At 45.4% G+C, this 8,030-nt stretch overlaps 1 pseudogene; it reads left to right on the top strand.

Annotated features, from left to right (window-relative positions):
• Positions 1-699: 699 nt before the first annotated feature.
• Positions 700-5,293, top strand: LOC123152227 (deoxyribodipyrimidine photo-lyase-like; annotated as a pseudogene).
• The last annotated feature ends 2,737 nt before the right edge of the window (positions 5,294-8,030 follow it).

Genomic DNA, 8,030 nt, shown 5'->3' with positions numbered 1-8,030 from the left:
CGTTTGATATTTGTTGAATAGCTCTAGAGGTTGTGTGATTTTGGTGTGAGATTGATTCCAGTATTTCAATTTTCGCTGGTCTGCTGAAGATCGTTCACGTACTTCCATTATTGAGTGTGCGTGTTGTTTCTGTGGTGACTGTATTTACAAGATTGCGAGCGTCACATCGTTTCAGAAGACACCTTATCGTGAAAGATTGAGAAAATTATTCGCGTTATTGTTTTTCTGTCGATGGTTGCATCAGAAAGGCTGGGCGAGGCAATTCTTAGGCGCCTATCCAAACAGCCACCAGAAATGTGGGCTAGCTAATTTTTTGGCGGGGCTAACTCTGATAGTAATCCAGACAACCCCTTAATCTCTAACGTCTCTTTCCAAGCTGCGGCGTTGGACTTGCCTTCGACCTTATAAATATTTAGGTAGGTGCTTAGATAAATAAATCGATTTTTTTAAGCACAGATGCCTATTTCTAGAGAAGAGATATCTAATTAAGCGTTTATCCTGTATAAATAAACACCATTGTTTAAAAAAAACTGATTTATTTATGTAAGCACCTCCTTACATTAAAGTACAATGCCTTTATACGCGGGGCAGCATTTAGTGTGGACCCATGGCGGGTGACGTGGCCGTTGTCTGGCCATAACTCACACCACTTTATGTAGTGCCTGCCAAGAGCTAGTCCATACACCATCAACCATTCAACCCCGAGACCCAATCACCCAAACCGCCAAGTAGCCAAAAACTCCAGCCTTCCTACACCGAGAAGCACCCAAAGCGCAGCCGCACGTTTGATCAACCCCTGTATTCCCTCGCTCTTCTTTTCGTCCCCGTCGCACCGTCTCCCACCGCGCGATGGCGCCGAGCGCAAGCCCTAGCCCAGGCCTGGCGGTCACGGCGCCGGTCCACCAAGCCCGCGTGCGGGTGCTCCACACGGGGCAGGGCCTGCCCCCTGCTGGCGCGAAGCCCGGCCCGGTGGTCTACTGGATGCTGCGGGACCAGCGGCTAGCCGACAACTGGGCGCTCCTCCACGCGGCGAGCCTCGCCGCTGCTTCCGCGGCGCCGCTCGCCGTCGCATTCTCCCTGTTCCCGAAGCCGTTCCTCCTCTCCGCGCGCCGCCGCCAACTCGGATTCCTCCTCCGTGGCCTCCGCCGGCTCGCCGCCGACGCCGCCACCCGCCGCATCCCCTTCTTCCTCCTTACCGGTACACCCTTCGCATTTATCCCCTTCTGGTGTCTGACTTGTCGGCCCCGCGTTTTCGAAAGAGGGAACCGATTTCCCGGTACGAGAAATGTATTGTAACCGTTTACTATATTTCGCTGACAGGTGGGCCCATGGAGATACCAGCGCTGATGCAGCGGCTAGGGGCGTCGGCGCTGGTCGCCGACTTCTCACCGCTCCGGCCGGTTCGCGAGGCACTGGACGCGGTAGTGGGCGCGCTGTGCCGCGATGCTGCCAGTGTGGCCGTTCACCAGGTAGAATTCGAACCGGAATCACAAGGGAAATTGCAGTCGTTTTCAGGGGAATTCGACTGAGAAACATGCGGGCTTTGTGGCATTGGCACACAGGTGGACGCCCACAACGTGGTGCCGGTATGGACGGCATCGGGGAAGCTGGAGTACTCTGCCAAGACTTTCAGAAGCAAGATGAACAAGGTGTTGGATGAGTACCTGGTTGAGTTCCCCGAGTTGGGAGAGGTGGTGCCATGGGACAGGGAGCAGCCAAAGGACATTGATTGGGATACGCTAATTGACACGGTTTGAAGGTCCGGATGTGTTGCGACAAATTCACTGCATATGTGATGTGGAATGAAGAACTTGTTATGAGTGGTGTTGGATTCTTTGCTGATGTTGCAGCCAGGCAGAGGACGTGCCAGAGATTGACTGGTGCGAGCCAGGCAAGGCGGCGGCAATGGAGGCACTTCTGGGTACCAAGGATGGGTTCCTAACGAAGAGGATCAAGAGCTATGATTCGGACCGGAATTATCCCACAAAGCCAATGGCATTGTCCGGCCTCTCTCCCTACCTGCATTTTGGGCATATTTCAGCACAAAGATGTGCTCTCGAGGCAAAAAAACGTCGCCATCTTAGTCCCAAGGTGCCATTGTTTGCTTTGTGAATCTTGTGATTTGAGACCTTATGCAATAAAATAATACTCCTATATCATTAGACGTCAGACTATATTTCTTCTTAACAGCACCAAACTGCAAATCTGAATTTCAGTGCTGAAGTTAGTATGTTATCAAACAGTGAAAGGCCAATGACTAATAGCTATGTGAAATATCAATTGCTTGGGAACAGTCAGTGGATGCTTTCTTGGAGGAGCTGATAATAAGGAGGGAGCTAGCCGACAACTTCTGCTACTATCAGCCTCACTATGATTCGGTAGCCGGGGCTTGGGAGTGGGCGAGAAAGACACTAAAGGATCATGCTGCCGACAAAAGAGAGCACATTTACACGTGAGATACTCTATATTTTGTATTTGGGCTATATATGTATATCTGCTTGTCAGCAGTGAGGCAAAAGGCTCCTTAACTAGAATTTACTTTGCCTTGCAGGAGGGAGCAGCTTGAGAATGCAAAAACAGTTGATCCTGTATGTTTTAAATAACACCGTTCTACTCCTGGAGATACTAACGTCATTCTTACCTCATTTACTAATCGAGTTAGGTGTTTTCTTCTTGGATTCTTTATCAGCTCTGGAATGCATCACAGTTGGAGATGGTCCACCATGGAAAAATGCACGGATTCATGCGGTAAAGTAAATTATGCCTAGTTACCTACTTTAGATATCATATTTTTAATGCATTTTATTTGATCTTTCATTATTTTGATGTCATTTGGGTTGGTACGAATTGCCTGAGAAGATTATTCTTGTTGCTAAAAAGATGAAAAACTAAACTAATTATGTCTATAATCCATTAACCCATGAAGATCTTACAGGTCCAAGTAGGTGGCAAATCTGTGCGATTTAGAAAAAGAACATTTGAGCATCTATGCTCCACTTTCATCTTGGGGTCACAAGACGTGTTCTAAATTATTGTTTACTTCTGCAGTTATGTTCTTTGTAAAGCATATTGCTCTGCCCTGACATGGTAGTTTTCTGCAGAATGTATTGGGCCAAAAAAATTCTAGAATGGACCAGTGGACCTGAAGAAGCACTTTCAATAGCAATATATTTGAATGACAAGGTAATTTTGAGATGTTTGGCAACATTGTAGAGTTTTATTAGGTTGCATTTCTTGGTGCTGGCAAATAGCTTCAATTGATAAAACACATGAAGCACATTATACAGTCATAATGAGTGAGAAACTAAACTTGCCAAATTTTAGTGTAAGATCCTATGCAATTACAGATCTCCTGAAAACACCGAACCATCAGTTGCAAGAGCCTACATTTGATTAAGTTTGTTTATAGTACTAATTATGGGACAACAGAAATTATGTTGATATGGTGGTGTAACAAGTGAAGTTGATGCCGGGCTGAAGTCAGCCAATCACTGCAAACTCTGGCGAAACAAGTCCAGCAGCCATGGGTATCACCTGGACAATCCAAATGGATCACATAGCAATTAGAAGCATCACAGCCTGAATCCAACGCACTTTAATTAGTTATCAACTAGTGCGCAGCAGATATTGTCTGCCTCCACCCTCCAGTCATGCCATTTTTCTGGTTTTCTAGTCTCTGAAAAATAACCCGTCCCCTTGTATGGCCGGCTAGGCCTTTATTTATAGTGCACCCAGGCACAATGCTATACTGTCTAGGACTCTGTTTCCATGCCCAACGGGAGCATCAGGCTAGGACTAATATTTTTACAACAGACATGAGGACAAAACCGCTTCAGCCACCATTTTGGTAATGTAGGATGCAACTAGATTGCCAACTAATACTCGTATTTTACGAAAACCTATGAACCGACTAACTCAACAGCCGGCCTTAGAGAAACTGCCCTGATTCCATGCCATCGCGAGCATCCTGAGAGGCTTCAGCTACCATTTTGAGCAAAAGGCTGAAGTTTTGAAACGGTGTGTGCTATTTTCAGAAGGTTTTCTTGCCTGACTTTCTTCAGCTTAGAATTGTACTGGGCCTAATTTGTTCGATGGCATTTAGCTTGTCGATACCACCAAAGACTTATGTTGTCCTGCACATAGTTATGACCTACAAGTATTTCTGTCGCCTATGCTGGAGAGAAGAACACCGTTTAGTGTTCTTTGTGAATGCTGATTGTTCTGAAGATGTTTTTGTAACTCTTCAGTGATTTCCTTTTAGTCGCAAGTGGCAAATAGATGTCTAAGTTACGTCTAATAATCAAGAGAAATTTTGCTTGGTTGGTTCTTTTACAACAAGTTGGATGTAAGATGTCCATTATAAGTTGGGAAAAAGATCCCCAGGGAATAGCTCGAAACTGTACCTAAATTGCCGTAACCACCATTTTATCTTTCCTAGTTCATGTTATTGGCTGTTCACTTTTAAGTACTTGGAACGATTGGTAAGTCTTTCTAGAAAGCTAAAAAGTTCTGCTTCGCATTGCATTGATAGAAATAAAATGGTTACACGTCTAAGGCTAGGCATAGCAACCAAACACAACCACGGAGGACCACAACTAACAACCATTAGACAGTCGTTAGTTGCTACAATAGACAAACCATCAAACCTGCACCGGCTGTAATCTGTTGCAGTATGTTTTTGAACTAAATCTTTGGAATTAATCTGTTGCAGTATCACATAGACGGCAGGGACCCCAATGGCTATGTTGGTTGCATGTGGTCTATATGTGGCCTCCATGATCAGGTTTGTGAGATCCCCTTATTTTGCATTTAAACCCTTGAAAATCCTTTTTGGAAACACATTTATTAATCACAGTTTGGAGGCTTGCGAGTAGTTTTTACAACCGTACTATTTTCTTAGGGTTGGAAGGAGCGTCCGGTATTTGGAAAGATACGTTACATGAATTATGCTGGTTGCAAGAGAAAATTCGACGTTGATGCCTACATTTCTTACGTCAAAAGATTGGTTGCTCAACTCAAGAAAAGGAAATCGGAGGAATCTCTGAATTCAGCAGCCAAGTACTCGAAGTCTGAGAAGGACTAGTCCAGCTACTAACTCTAGTTCCGCATTGATTTTGATTCTGGTCTATAGTGGTAATTGGCAGTTAAAGACAACTTAAATATTGTAATTAGTTGTTTGTTCGTTTTAACTCGTGGGTTACATAGGCTTTTTTTTTTGCGGGGACGTTTACATAGGCATTTGATCACATAATATTCCAACAGTAAGAATGTAGAGGCAAGCTCTTTCGCTCCATGATGCACCATTGAGAAATCTTCGCTAAGGCACATATACCTCTATACGCACGTCGTCACATCCTCTTGCCCTGCTTCTCCATGGGAAACTAGACCACCACCTCCATCTCGCTCCCTCAATGACAACGGCATCTCAAAACTGTGAGGCGCAATGAGATCCGACTGGGTAGCACTCCGGCTCGATCTCATTTGTTACTTTGTCAGACCTTATCCTTACCACCAACAAGATGTTTACATTGACACACAACACATCTACATGGCATGGAGGGACCCCATGGAGCATCGATGCCATACAACTGCTAGGACAACCTCCTCCAATTTCCATCCCCATATGTGGGTGACGACACTGGTCAGCCTCTTCGCGGGCCTCTTTCATTCGTACTCATTGCTCAGTGGCCATACCCTCCTCAGGGTGTCTTGGAGACTTCACGAGTATACTAAGTTATAAGGTGACGAAAAACCGCGAGGAAAAATAATCTAGCCAAGACTTGCAGCTACCTTATCAACTGGATCTCCAAACCGGTGCAAGCAAAGTTCTAGATCATTACGAATGTTTCTAATTGTAAGAAGATAGTTGTGACCTTTATTCTTGAAAATATCCGCATTGCTAGTGTCCCAAATCTTCCACAAGATAATGAGGAGCAGTTCTGGCCAGACACGGGGATCAAGTCTGGCAGGAGGAGTGAGCCGAAGGTCTTGAAACATGTCCTGTGTGGTGAGGCCATGTTGTAACCAAATCTGAGCAGTAGATGGACAGGAGGTGAAGAGGTGTAGGTTGTATTATGACGTTCTTGGACAATGCAGGTAGTGAGCATCTGGGCTAAGTTCATGTGGAAGAAATTAGCTCGTGTGTTAAGTCTACCTTTGAATAATAGCCAAGCAAAGATCTTAGTTTTGTTGGGGCTTCTGGAACGCCAAATGAGTTCAACGTGATCATCCTCATCTTGGTGCATTGTAATATATATCACAGGTTGCTTTGGAGGGGAAGTTGGATCCATGCACAAGGTAGCACTTGTCTACACCATCTGAGAGCTGGACATCATGTAACAACAAAGAAAGAGCCACAAACTCGTTTGGGGCAACAGTGGTCAGTAGGTTCACGAGGTTCGCAAGTAGCCCATAAAGCATGATGTGTGAGTGGGGAGTAGAGGCTTCGGAAGAGGTTTTTTTTGCAGGGCGGGCTTGGGAAGACTTTGGCTCGAGGTGTGCAGTGGAGCCAGGTGTCATACCAGAAAAAGTTTTTTGGCCATTGTTTGTGTGCACAAAGGTTATGTCTAGTAGTGTGGGTAGCTGGGATTGGATGGCATTTGTGAGGAAGGAAGGTTTAGGGCAGGAGGCAATGTGTGGGAGGTTGCAAAGGTGTTGTTGATCTAACCAAGAAACCCAAGAAAGTTAGGGTGTGGAGCTATCAATAAGGTATTTGTGGCCAATTTCATTAGAAGGCAATTGTTTTGTGTAGCTAAATCTTCCAAGACCAACAAGTTTCTTAGGTTTGCAAAAGTTTCCCCAAACAATCAAGCATTTATGGCAGGAGAGAAGGCAGAAATTAAACAACGAATTAGTTTGGTCAAAGGAACGGTCCGCCCTATCCACTGAAAGTCTTGCATTGAATTACAGCCGTGCGTGATGCACTTTAGCCCATCCGACAAAACACTACTTTTGGAAACGACCTTCTCCTAGAACATTGAAGCTAAATGATTGATGCCTCCTCATAAGTTTATGGGTCTGAATTTTCATGAGCGATTATCGTGATGATTCTGACGACATGGTTGGGGGGGGGGGGTTATTTCATCGGGCCTGCAGCAGATGTCTATACTGTCGAGGCCATGCGTTGAAACAAGGCTTGGCTCTAGCTGGAAGCATGAGAATTTAGAACTTGATGATCCACTCCGACTATCTCTAATCGACGGAATGTATGAAAATAGTGCAAGATCCCCGTTGGTGGCGGCACCATCACATATGATTGTTTCAACACTATAGTTGATTATTCACAATGTTGTTTTTATAGCACTATGCTCGAGAAACCAATCGTGTACCTCATGAATTAGCAGTATAGCTCGGGTTCATTCACCGGAAATGTGGACGGAGAACCCCCCTGATTCTATTTTGATTTTTGACGATCTATCCCTATTTGAGATGAGCTCGCCATGGAGGCTTTCCTAAAAACATGTTGTATTCAACCTCTAGCTAAGTTAAAATCTAGGTTCAGTATATAAATGGGCTAGACCTTAGTTTTAATACTCTATCCATCACTCTCTGCTTGACTCCCATCAATTCATCTGGGCTATGGGTTGCCAGCCGCGCCAGACTCCCCTGTCACGACGACAAGGTAAGCCACTGCCTACGACACTAATCCCAAGCGGTTTACGTCGGTCAGGGCCGCATCGCGACTCCATGGAAGGGAACTCACCCTGCCAACATCATATGTCGAAACGGGTGTTGTCCATCGGTCTCATCAGACAACAGTGAGGAGACTGGAGATGGTGGAGGAGAGGGACAGGGTGGCGGCTAGGTCGCCTGTGTCGTGCTCCTCTAGAGCGACGCAGGCGATGTTACGTGATGAGATGGACGATCATGTCTCGATATCTTCTACTATATACCCAAATCAAAGCAGAGAACCAAATTCACCCTACCCATACATATCTCCGATCCTACTGTCCATGCCGCTCCCGTGTTTAGCATCAAACGTGTTTATAGCACTAAAACACCTGACTGATCTCAGCCATCATATATACCCC

Source organism: Triticum aestivum, chromosome 7A, assembly GCF_018294505.1.
Source record: "Triticum aestivum cultivar Chinese Spring chromosome 7A, IWGSC CS RefSeq v2.1, whole genome shotgun sequence".
In the NCBI taxonomy this organism is placed as follows: Eukaryota; Viridiplantae; Streptophyta; class Magnoliopsida; order Poales; family Poaceae; genus Triticum; species Triticum aestivum.
The sequence above is the reverse complement of the archived record's forward strand: the minus strand, read 5'-3'. Positions and strand labels throughout refer to the sequence as shown.